This window comes from Myotis daubentonii, chromosome Y (assembly GCF_963259705.1).
Source record: "Myotis daubentonii chromosome Y, mMyoDau2.1, whole genome shotgun sequence".
Taxonomy (NCBI): Eukaryota; Metazoa; Chordata; class Mammalia; order Chiroptera; family Vespertilionidae; genus Myotis; species Myotis daubentonii.
Genome location: NC_081862.1, coordinates 11,164,042 through 11,177,451, shown reverse-complemented (window position 1 = coordinate 11,177,451; position 13,410 = coordinate 11,164,042). Strand labels below are relative to the sequence as shown.

The following is a 13,410-nucleotide window of genomic DNA, read 5'->3' as shown; positions in this document are numbered from 1 at the left end:
TCTTTTGCTGTGCAGAAGCTTTTCATTTTGATGTAGTCTCATTTGTTCCTCTTTAGTTTCCAATGCCCTAGGAGCAGTATCAGTGAAGAAATTGCTTTGGCATATGTCTGAGATTTTGTTGCCTTTGGATTCTTCTAGTATTTGTATAGTTTCCGGTTGTATATTTAAGTCCTTTATCCATTTTGAGTTTATTTTTGTGTATGGTGTAAGTTGGTGGTCTAATTTCATTTTTTTGCATGTTTCTGTCCAATTTTCCGTACACCATTTATTGAAGAGACTGTCTTGACTCCATTGTATGTTCTTGTCTCCTTTGTCAAATATTAATTGAGCATATTGATTTGGGTCAATATCTGGGTTCTCTATTCTATTCCATTGATCTATATGTCTGTTCTTGTGCCAATACCAGGCAGTTTTAAGAACAGTGGCTTTGTAATACAGCTTGGTGCCAGAGTCCATTTATTGTCTTCACTAGCTGAGTATAGTCAGAGACCCCCAAAAGTTAATAACCTTTGAAGCCCTAACAAAGGTCAGGGCTGTGAACCACCCAGTTAATCTAGAAATCACCCAGTTAATTTAGGTAATAGTAGCTGAAGCATCATCCCCATCTTAGTTCACTTAATTCCTTAGATACTTATGTAAATCCTTGTTGATTATTGTTGATTAGATATTCTGCCTATTTCTGGAAATTGTCTGCTGATGAGCTAATATGCATGTCTTGAAATCTCCTTACCTAAGGGCTACTAGAAGCTCAATAAAAGATTGGAGCTGCCTGAGCATCAGTGGAAGTCCTTCTGGACTTGCCTACCTGGTCCCAGAATATTTCAAAATTATCTCGTGTCAGTTTTCTCTTATTTTTGTGTGGCTCCTCTTTTCAGATCCCAATCCCTGATCCACGCAGGATGTGGAAGGAAACACACATGACAGCTTGATATCAGGTATTGAGATCCCACCTACTTTGTTCTTCTTTATCAGGATCACTGCAGCTATTCAAGGTCTTTTTTTATTCCAGATGAATTTTTGGAGAGTTCGTTCTAGATCTGTGAAATATACCGTTGGTATTTTAATGGGAAGTGTGTTGAATTTATAGATAGCTTTGGGTAGTAAGGACATTTTAATGATGTTGATTCTACCATTCCATGAACATTGTATGTTCTTCCATCTGTTTATGTATTCCTCTATCTCTTTTTTTTAACGTCCTGTAGTTTTCTGAGTAGAGGTCTTTTACCTCTTTAGTTAAGTTTATTCCTAGGTATATTTTTTTTTTTTTGGTGTGATGGTAAATGGGATTGCTTTTTTAGTCTCTCTTTCTGTAAGTTCACTATGGAAATGCCATAGATTTCTTGGTTTTATTATTGTATCCTGCTATATTGCCGAATTCATTTATCAAGTCTAATAGTTTTTTGATGGAGTCTTTAGGGTTTTTTATGTACAATATCGTGTCATCTGCGACTAAGGGCAGTTTTACTTCTTCTTTTCCAGTTTGCATGCCTTTTATTTCTTCTTCTTGTCTGATTGCAATGGCTAATACTTCCAGCACTGTCAAATTAGAGTGGTGAGAGTGGGCATCCCTGTTTTGTTCCTGTTCTTAGGGAAAATGGTTTTAGTTTTTGTCCATTGAGTATGATGTTGGCTGTGGGTTTGTTATATATGGCTTTTATTATATTGAGGTATGATCATTCTATTCCCACCTTGCTGAGAGTTTTTATCAGAAATGCATAGTGGATTTTGTCAAATGCTTTTACTGCATTTAATATGACTTTTACTCAATTGATATGACTATGTGTTTTTTTTCTTTCAGTTTGTTTGTGTGATGTATCACGTGTATTGAATTGAGGATATTGTACCATTCTTACATCCCTGGGATAAATCCTACTTGGTCATGGTGTATGATCTTTCTGATGTAATGCTGGATCTGATTTGCTAAGATTTTGTTGAGGATTTTGGCATCTATGTTCATGAGCAATATTGGCCTGTAATTTTCTTTCATTGTGTTGTCTTTTTCTGGTTTTGGTATTATGGTGATGCTGGCTTCATAGAATGAGCTTGGAAGTATTTCTTCCTCTTGAATTTTTTGAAATAGTCTGAGGAGGATAGGTTTCATTTCCTCCTTGAATGTTTGGTAAAACTACCTTGTGAAGCCGTCTGTATCTGGGATTTTGTTTCCTGGAAGCTTTTTGATGACTGCTTCAATTTCTTCCCTAGTTATTGGCCTATTGAGATTTTTAGATTCTTCCTGATTTAATTTTGGAAGATTATATTTTTCTAAGAATATGTCCATCTCCTCCAGGTTCTCTAGTATGTTGGAGTAGAGTTGTTCATAGTATTTTTTAACAATCCTTTGTATTTCTGTGGGTTCTGTTGTTATTTCACCTCTATCATTTCTGATTTTGTTTATTTGGGTCCTCTCTCTTTGCTTCTTGGTGAGCCTGGCTAGAGATTCATCAACCTTGGTTATCCTTTCAAAGAACCGGCTCTTGGTATTGTTGGTCAATTGTATTTTTTTTTATCTCTATGTTGTTTATCTCTGCTCTGATCTTTATTATTTCCTTCCTTCTGCTTATGCTGCACTTTTCTTGTTGCTCTCTTTCTAACTCTGAGTTGTAGGGTTAGATAATTTACTACCATTTTTTTGGGGGGGGGGCTGGTAGAGCTGTGAACTTCACTCTCAAGACTGCTTTCACTGTATCCCATAGATTTTGGATTGTTCTGTTTTACTTGTCATTTGTTGCCATGATTCTTTTTTCATTTCTCCTTTGATCTCTTTGGCAACCCAAACATTGTTTAATAGTATGCTATTTAGCCTCAAACTGTTTGATTTCTTTCATTGTCCTTATTGTAGTTGATTGCTAATTTTATGCCATCGTGATCTGAGAAGATGCTTGATATGGTTTCTATGTTTTTGAATTTGAAGAGACTTTACCTGTCTCCCAGTATGTGTTCTCTCTTTGAAAATGACCCATGTGCACTTGAGAAAATGTATAGTTTGTGGCTTTGGGGTGAAATGTTCTAAAGATGTTAATGAAATCCATCTGATCTAGTGAGTCATGTAGGATTGATGTTTCTTTGCTGATTTTTGATTAGAGGATTTGTCCAGGGGTGTTAGTGGTTTAATTAAAGTCCCCTACTATGACTGTATTGCTTTCAATATCTCTATTGATATCCTCCAGAAGTTATTTTTATGTATTTAGGTACTCCTGTATTGGGTGCATATATGTTTACAAGGTTAATATCTTCTTATTGAATTGCTACCTTTTGTATTAGGAAGTGGACTTCCTTATCTCTTGTTATAGCCTTCACTTGGAGGTCTAATTTGTCAGATATACATATGGCTACCCCAGCTTTTTTTTTTTTTCATTCACCTGTAAAACCATTTTTCTTCCATTCACCATCAGTCTGTGTGAGTCCTTTGTTCTGAGGTGGGATTCCTGTAGACAGGGGATATATGGACCATGTTTTCTCACTCAGCTACCCAATATATTTGACTTGGACATTTATTCCTCATTTATTTGTTTGTTTATTTGTTTATTTATTTTTGGCTTGCATTCTCCAAGATTTAATAGTATTAGGATGTGTGAGGAGCAATTATTGCAACAGGCAACAAGAGACTGGGAACAAGTAATTAGCCTGACAATGTTGGCAGCAAGGCAAACCCACTGACATTGTGAGAAAGCAACCACCAGGAAAGGAATCCACAGGATGCAGGGAGCCGGCTCAGCCTCAGCATTGCTCGCCGTGTGCACAGGGTCCTGGAGAGGGGGCTCCCAAGGCCTGTGGTCTGCAGGCAGCTCATTGACAGACAGCGTCCATCTGTGAAAGTCTCTATGACATCCCCTGGAGGCAAAAGTGTGACACAGACTCGCAGGGCCAGGAGGCTGCCACAGAGGTAAGGGCCTAGGACCCCTGGGCTCTGACAGGAACACCAGGGTGGTGCTTCCAGCTCGATGTATGGCTGTCAGGCGGGCCATGGTGTCCATGGACATAAGCACCTGCAGGAAGTGCACCCAGAACCCAGAGCCCAGAGCTGGAGCCGAGACCTGCAGGGTAACTGTGCAGATGAAACACCTAACTTCTCATCAGGCCGTAACCATTCCACTTGAGGGGAAGGACTTTTTCTTGAAATGAGTCCACACTTGTCCCTGAGGGTCATGCTTTTCAGTGCAGCTGCCTCAGTCTTGCTTGCTGAGGACCCTCATGGTGTAGGACACCTGTTGCTGAGCTGCCCACTGCCTTCCAGTCTTCACAGAAACCACACAAAAGTGAGCTCAGCATATCAGGGATCCCCCTCCTCAATTAGTCATAGTCAAGGAGTTGTTTCCAAAATAGGCTTTCAAACTAGTCCTTCAGGTATTTAAAAATTCTTCATATAAAAATCAACTTCTTTAATACAAAAGAACAAACAGTTCCTTAAAAACTCATTTTTAGGGAGAGGGAAAATGGCGGAGGTATAAACGGACGTGTCAGGTGCCTTGTCCTGGAGCAGATAAGTATGAGCAGCTGAAACCGGTAACATGCAGCCCGAATAGGCAGAGGATTTTCGGCTGGGAGACTGTCTGCAGCTAGGAAAGACCAAGAACCCCCAGGAAAAAAAGGACGGTTGGAGACTGCGGCTGAAGCCTCTCGTGTTGCGCCAGCTCAGCAGCGGAGACTGCGCCATCTTGGGTGGTTGTTGCCGGCATCCAGAGACCAGCTACTAACCTGGAAACAAGGGATCTCAAGCAGCGTGACTGCATGAACTCAGACGAGCACTGCTTCTTCTAACAGAAAGGTTGGGCATCCCCTAAAGGTGCAGTTTGCAGTTTGGGTTGGAGGGAGGACCAAGCTCGCTCGCACACGTGCGAGGGGCGGAATCTGCGCCCCACAGAGTCTGCAGCCCTTGGGACCAGCGTGACCCGTGAGTGGGGAAGGGGCCCCACAGGGCTGCTGGCAGAACGGAATGTGAAAAATGAGCCCATAGCTGGACTGGATGTAAAGGAGCAGCCTTGAACTTTGCCAATCTGCTGGCTGCTTGGTGCCAGGGGCGAGTGGGTGCGGAGACTGTGCGCAGACCTGGAAGGTGGAGGCTTGCGAATTCACACAACTATCAGGTTCTTGTTACAGTTCCCCTTAGATCCGTGCATTTGATTATTAAACCCAGTGCATGGGATTCCCCAGTTGGGGTCATTCGCAGAGCCTGTAGGGGAAAGTTCTTTTTGGGGAGCCTGGGAAACAGCGGGCAGTGGCAAGGAACCAGCTCTGGGCAGTGGTCTTCCCCAAACCAGTTCCAAATACCATAGAGTAAAAAAAAAAAAAACCTACTGATAGGACTTATAGCCTCAGAGGTCAATCCAGACACACTGCCACCCAGAGGCAGAGCCACAAACTGTCTCTTCTGTGATCACAAATAAAGGCAGTCTGGTAAACAAATACAACCTGCCTTAAAATCAGGTCTGTGGTTTACTGCACGGAGGGACAGTGTATCGCAGGGAAGTTCAACACTCCCCTGAATGCCTGGCAGGACTAAGGCATGCCAAAAAGAAGAGTGGAAGATCTGAAGCACCTTCACTTCTGGATATTTATATATATATATATATATATATATATATATATATATATATATATATATATATATATATATATATATATGTATATATATATATATATATATATTTTATATATATATTTTTTCTTTATTTTATGTTGGGATTAGTTTTCTACACTCTATTTTCATCGTTCCCTTAGCATCATTTCTCTCTATCTCACATTTACCCTTAAGCCAAAACTCTCTTCCTCACTTTTCCCCTTTTGTTGTCCTGTTTCTCTTACCCTATTCCTGCTTTGGATTTTCCCTATTCCTTCTTATTTTTTCACCATTTCATTAAGAACCTATTTCATTATTTTTTTTTATTTTTTATTTTTTTCATCACTTGATTTTACCTTTTTAATTACTACATTTTTTTAACCAGTATTATTGCTATCCTTTTACCATTTTTTCAAGTGTCATTTTATTTTTTATGTATTTTATTTTTCTTTATTTTATGTTGGGATTAGTTTTCTACACTCTATTTTCATCGTTCCCTTAGCATCATTTCTCTCTATCTCACATTTACCCTTAAGCCAAAACTCTCTTCCTCACTTTTCCCCTTTTGTTGTCCTGTTTCTCTTACCCTATTCCTGCTTTGGATTTTCCCTATTCCTTCTTTCTACCCACTGTCTAAATTTCACCCTACTTATATATCTAATTTCCAATCCCTTGCTCTAAATCCATATACATATACATATCTTTCTTCACTATCTAATTTTTTTTTTCTCTCTCTCGGTCGTTTTGCTAGTGTTTGCTTGATTTTGAGTATATTGGGGGTTTTTTATGCTTGTTTGGGAAATAGTTTTGTTTTTCATTTTCATTTTTCTGTTTTGCTTACTTTTTCTTTATCTGGTTATTTTTGTGCTTCTGTTTTCCCTTGCCTCGCTTGATATTGGTGGTTGTTTGTAGTCTGCATTAGTCTCCAGGGATCTGCTGCTGGAGTTCATTGAGATTGGTTGTGGTTCTCTTGGAGTTTTCTCCCCATACAAATAGCCTCTTCCCCACCTCTATTTCATTCTCTTACGTTTTTGTTGGTTTGTTTGTCTTTGTTTTTGTTTTGTTTTTGTTTGTTTGTTATGTTTTGTTTGTTTTTGTTTAATTTTGTCTTTTTGTTTTTTTTTTCTCTCCCTTTTCCCAATCTCATTTCACACTCCTTTTTGTTTTTTATTTTTCTCTTTAATCCTTTTTCTCTTTTTTCTTCTTTATCTCCTAATTCTCTTTGATCGGGGGGTCACCTTTATTTGGGGTTATTAATATCGTGCATGCATTTAGTTCGGTGCCTTGTATGTTGTGCCTTGTTGTGTTGTATTTTGTGCCTTTGAATCAGCGCAGCAGAGAGAGAACTACATAACCAAACACCTTGAGAAGAGAAATCATGGTGAAACAAAGAACCAACCCAAATTTGAAAGAAAACCAGGCATCATCAGAAAAGGAAGTAAACGAAATGGAGGCAATGGAGGCAAGCAACCTGTCAGAGAAAGAATTCAGAGTAATGGCCATAAGGTGGATGAAAAGAATGGAAGACCAATTCAACAATATGTGTAGGAACCAAGAGGAAATGAAGAAGAACCAAGAGGAAATGAAGAGAAACCAAGAAGAAATAAAAAATGACATCACTGCCATAAACAACTCAATAGAAAGCATCAACAGTAGACTAGAAGAAGCAGAGGACCGCATCAGCGAGCTAGAAGACAAGGTAGAAAAAAATACCCAAATAGAGCAGCTTCTAGAAAAAAAAATTAAAAAGCAGGAGGAGAGCCTAAGAGAACTCTGGGACAATGCGAAACGAAGCAACATCCGAATAATAGGGGTGCCAGAAGGAGAGGAAACTGAGCAAGGACTAGAAAACCTGTTTGAAAAAATAGTAACAGAAAATTTCCCTGATATAGGGAGGAAAAAACTCACACAAATCCAAGATGCTCACAGAGTCCCAAACAAAATGAACCCAAAAAGACCAACACCAAGGCACATAATAATTAAATTGGCAAACACCAATGATAAAGAAAGAATCTTAAAAGCAGCCAGAGAGAGACAGAAAGTTACCTACAAAGGATCCCCCATCAGACTAGCGACCGATTTCTCAACAGAAACAGATTAGGCAAGAAGGGAATGGAATGAAATATACAAAGTCATGCAAAGGAAGGGTCTGAATCCAAGAATACTATACCCAGCATGGCTATCAATCAAAATTGAGGGTCAAATTAGGAGCTTCTCAGACAAAAACGGTCTACGGGAGTTAATTACAACCAAACGAACAATGTAAGAAATGCTAAAGGGTCTGCTGTAAATAGAAAAAAAATAGGAAACAAAGAAGGAATGCAGCGGTAAAGAACAAAAATGGCAACTAACAAGTTTCTATCAATAATAACTTTAAATGTAAATGGATTAAATTCCCCAGTCAAAAGGCATAGGGTAAATAAGTGGATAAGAAAACATGACCCATATATCTGCTGTCTACAGGAAACCCACCTCAGAAAACAAGACGCACACAGACTGATGGTGAAGGGATGGAAAAATGTTTTTCAGGCCAATGGAAGTGAAAAAAAAAAAGCCGGGGTAGCAATACTAATATCTGACAAATTAGATCTCAAAGTGAAGGACATAAAAAGAGATCAAGAAGGCCACTTCATAATACTAAAGGGAGCAGTCCAACAAGAAGAAATAACTCTGGTAAATATATATGCACCCAATATAGGAGCACCCAAATACGTAAGAAATCTTCTGAAGGAGATCAAGGGAGAGATTGACAGCAATACAATCATAGTAGGGGACCTTAACACCCCATTATCTCCACTGGACAAATCCTCTAAACAAACTCAGCAAAGAAACATCAATCCTAAATGACTCACTAGATCAGATGGAATTAATTGAGATCTTCAGAACATTTCACCCCAAAGCCACAGAGTATACATTCTCCTCAGGTGCACATTTGTCATCTTCAAAGATAGACCATACATTGGGTCACAGACAAAATCTCTTCAAATTAAAGAAAATTGAAATCATATCAAGCATCTTCTTAGACCACAAAGGCATAAAACTGGATATCAACTACAACGAAAACAATCCAAAAAAATCAAACACATCCAGACTAAATAGCATTCTATTAAACAATGAATGGGTTACCAGTGAGATCAAAGAAGAAATAAAAAACATCATGGCAACAAATGACAATGAAAACACAGCAATCCAAAACCTATGGGACACAGCAAAAGCAGTCTTGAGAGGGAAGTTCATAGCTCTACAAGCCTACTGCAAGAAACAAGAAACAATGATAATAAATGACCTAACTCTACAAATTGAAGAGTTAGAAAGAGAGCAACAAAAAAGGCCCACTATAAGCAGGAGGAAGGAAATAACAAAGATCAGAGCGGAGATAAACGACATAGAGACCAAAAAAACAATACAAAAGATCAACAAAACCAAGAGCTGGTTCATTGAAAGGATAAACAAGATTGATACACCTCTAGCCAGGCTCACCAAGAAACAAAGAGAGAGGACCCAAATAAACAAAATCAGAAATGAAAGAGGAGAAATAACAACAGACCCCATAGAAATACAAAGGATTGTTAGAAAATACTATGAACAACTCTACTCCAACATACTAGACAACCTGGAGGTAATGGACATATTCCTAGATAAATACAACCTTCCAAAATTTAACCAGGAAGAATCTAAAAATCTCAATAGGCCAATAACTATGGAAGAAATTGAAGCAGTCATCAAAAAGCTTCCAGCAAACAAAAGCCTGGGGCCAGATGGCTTCACAGGGGAGTTTTACCAAACATTCAAGGAAGAAATAAAACCTAGCCTCCTCAGACTATGTCAAAAGATCCAAGAGGAAGGAACACTTCCCAGCTCATTCTATGAAGCCAACATCACCCTAATCCCCAAACCAGATAAAGACAATACAATGAAAGAGAATTATAGGCCAATATCCCTCATGAATATAGATGCCAAAATCCTCAACAAAATCCTAGCAAATCGGATTCAGCAGTACATCAAAAAGATCATACACCATGACCAAGTAGGATCTATCCCAGGGATGCAAGGATGGTACAATATCCCCAAATCAATAAACGTGATACATCACATAAACAAATTGAGAGAAAAAAACCACATAGTCATATCAATTGATGTGGAAAAAGCATTTGACAAAATCCAACACCCCTTCTTGATAAAAACTGTCAGCAAGATAGGAATTGAGGGATCATACCTCAACATAAGAAAAGCCATATATGACAAACCCACATCCAACATCATAATCAATGCACAAAAACTAAAACCATTCCCCCTGAAAACTGGAACAAGACAGGGATGCCCCCTCTCACCACTCCTGTTCAACATAGTACTGGAAGTACTAGCCATTGCGATCAGACACGAAGAAGAAATAAAAGGCATCCAGATTGGAAACAAAGAAGTAAAACTGTCCTTATTTGCAGATGACATGATACTGTACATGCAGAACCCTAAAGACTCCATCAAAAATTATTAGACTTAATAAATGAATTCGGCAATGTAGCAGGATACAAAATTAATGCTAAGAAATCCATGGCATTTTTCTTTACACCAATAGTGAACTTACAGAAAGTGAAACTACAGAAGCAATCCCATTTACCATTGTACCAAAAAAATTAAAATACCTAGGAATAAACTTAACTAAGGAGGTAAAAGACTTATATGCTGAAAACTACAGGACACTGAGAAAAGAGATAGAGGAAGACATAAACAGATGGAAGAATATACCGTGTTCATGGATTGGTAGAACCAACATCATCAAAATGTCCATACTACCCAAAGCAATTTATAGATTTAATGCAATCCCCATTAAATAACCAATGGCATTTTTCACAAATCTAGAACAAACGTTCCAAAAATTCATCTGGAATAAAAAAAGACCCCAAATAGCTAAAGCAATCCTGAGAAAGAACAAAGTAGGTGGGATCTCAATACCAGATGTCAAACTGTATTACAAAGCCACTGTTCTTAAAACAGCTTGGTACTGGCACAAGAACAGACATATAGATCAATGGAATAGAATAGAGACCCCAGAAATCGACCCAAACCACTATGCCCAATTAATATTCGACAAAGGAGGCAAGAGCATACAATGGAGTCAAGACAGTCTTTTCAATAAATGGTGTTGGGAAAATTGGACAGATACATGCAAAAGGATGAAACTAGATCACCAACTCACACCATACAGAAAAATAAACTCAAAATGGATAAAAGACTTAAATGTAAGACAGGACACCATAAAAATACTAGAGGAATCCACAGGCAGCGAAATCGCAAACATATGCCGAAGAAATTTCTTCTCTGATAATGCTCCTAGGGCAATGGAAACTAAAGAGAAAATAAACAAATGGGACTACATCAAAATAAAAAGCTTTTGCACAGCAAAGGAAACCATCAACAAAACAACAAGAAGACCCACTACATGGGAGAACATATTTGCCAATGATACCACCGATAAGGGTTTAATTTCCAACATTTACAGGGATCTCATGAAACTTAACAAAAGGAAGATAAACAATCCAATAAAAAAATGGGCAATGGACCTAGATAGACACTTTTCAAAAGAGGACATACAGAAGGCCGAAAGACATATGAAAACCTGCTCAAAGTCACTAATTATACGAGAGATGCAAATCAAAACGACAATGCGTTATCATCTCACACCTGTCAGAATGGCTATCATCAACAAATCAACAAACAACAAGTGTTGGAGAGGATGTGGAGAAAAAGGAACCCTTCTGCACTGCTGGTGGGAATGCAGACTGGTGCAGCCACTGTGGAGAACAGTATGGAGCTACCTCAGAAGACTAAAAATGGAACTCCCATTTGACCCAGTGATCCCACTACTAGGAATATATCCCAAGAAACCAGAAATGCCAATCAGAAAGGATATATGCACCCCTATGTTCATAGCAGCACAATTCACCATAGCTAAGATTTGGAAACAGCCTAGGTGCCCATCAGCAGATGAGTGGATTAGAAAACTGTGGTACATATACACAATAGAATACTATGCTGCGGTAAAAAAAAAAAAAAAAAGGAACTCTTGCCTTTTGCAACAGCATTGGTGGAACTGGAGAGCATTATGCTAAGTGAAATAAGCCAGTCAGAGAAAGATAAATACCACATGATCTCACTCATTTGTGGATTATAGAGAACAACATAGACTGATGAAAAGGGACAGACCCAAAGACTGAGAAACAGCAATCAGGCTACCAATCCCCAGAAGGAAAGTAGGGGAGGGCGGGGGTAAGGGGAAGAGATCAACCGAAGGACTTGTATACATGTATATAAGCCAAACCAATGGACATGTACAACAAGGGGATGGGAACATGAGTTTGTGTGTGGGGGGGAGGTTGGGGGTTAATGGGGGTGGGGATGAGGACACATTTGTAATACCTTAACTAAAAAAAAACCCTCATTTTTAAGACAAAATAAATTACAGTTTGGTGAAACACCCTTTGAATGGCTCGGCGCTTATTTCAGCTACAAGGAATTGTACTTTCTTGTACATCTTGGGGGACTTTGAAGCAAAGTAGTTAACTCTAAATCATATGATGACACACCTGACTCAGGACACAGACCAAGCCTAAGCAGGAATAAAAGGCTGATATGCACATTCTATCTGTATAGTCTTATATACATATTTACAATCTAGCCATTAAAAAAACAGAAAACTCATAAAACGATTTCAAAACTTAGAGCATAAAAGTATATAGCAACACAACATTTAATGTGCAATCTATTCTATTTGACGATGTGAAAACTACATTAAAAGATAATAAAAATCTATCTACAAATATGATATGGCAGAGGAAATGAGGTTTCAAAGTGATCTCAGGTCCACAGCTCTTCAGTTATCCTGAATTTGTAGATGAGCGTGCTTAAAAATATAAATGTGTTCTGGAAGAACACCACCAGCCCTGGGTAAATGTTAGTATTTACTCTGGGTAACATAGGCACCAAAAAGAATCCAAATGGAAGCAATGAGTGACCTGAACATACACATGAAGGCGATGAAGAGCCAGATATGAGCACCTGTTCTTCCCAAAGAGCTGCTCTCATAGCTGTCACCTCTCACCTGGGCATTGGACACCGCATTTATCATGAAGAAGGCCAGTGTGGAGAACACACCACAGGTGTGGAAGGTGGGGGTCAGCTGCTCAGGCTTCGCGTACACCACGGCCATTGATCATCACCGACCAGCTGCAGAGAACAATACGCCTGTGCCCACAGAGGCCATGGCATTCCACTCCAGTCAATGAATTCCCACTCTGGCCAATGGACTTTATCCAGGAAGCCTGTCATTGTCACCCTGCAGGCCAGGGTTTGTCATTAATACTGTATTCCAACTTCCTGATACCCATACCGACCCTGAGGGCACGCTGGGGGGAGCCTGCGCTGTGGTCCACCCTGTGGGCTCTGCTCCACTTCAGCCTGAGGCTAATCCATTTCCATTTAAAGTTATTATTGATAGGTATTGTTTGTTGCCATTTTTATTCTTTATGACTGTGTTTCTTCTTCCTGTCCTATTTCTTCTTTTTACAGCAGACCCTTTAGCATTTCTAGCATTGCTGGTTTGGTGGTAATAACCTCACTTAGTCCCTTTTTGGCTGTGAAGTTCCTGATTTCACCTTCAATTTTGATTGATAGCCTTTCTGGGTACAGAATTCTTGGATTTAGACCCTTGCTTTGCATGACTTTGTATATTTTATTCCATTCCCTTCTGGCCTTGTGTGTTTCTGTTGTGAAATCAGTTGATAGTCTGATGAGAGATCATTTGTAAGTAACTTTCTGTCTCTCTCTGGCATCCTTTAAGATTGTTACTATGTCAT

General features: G+C 39.1%; 1 pseudogene; it reads right to left on the bottom strand.

The window, feature by feature from the left end:
- Positions 1–12,036: 12,036 nt before the first annotated feature.
- Positions 12,037–12,883, bottom strand: LOC132225491 (transmembrane protein 50B-like; annotated as a pseudogene).
- Between the last annotated feature and the right edge of the window lie 527 nt (positions 12,884–13,410).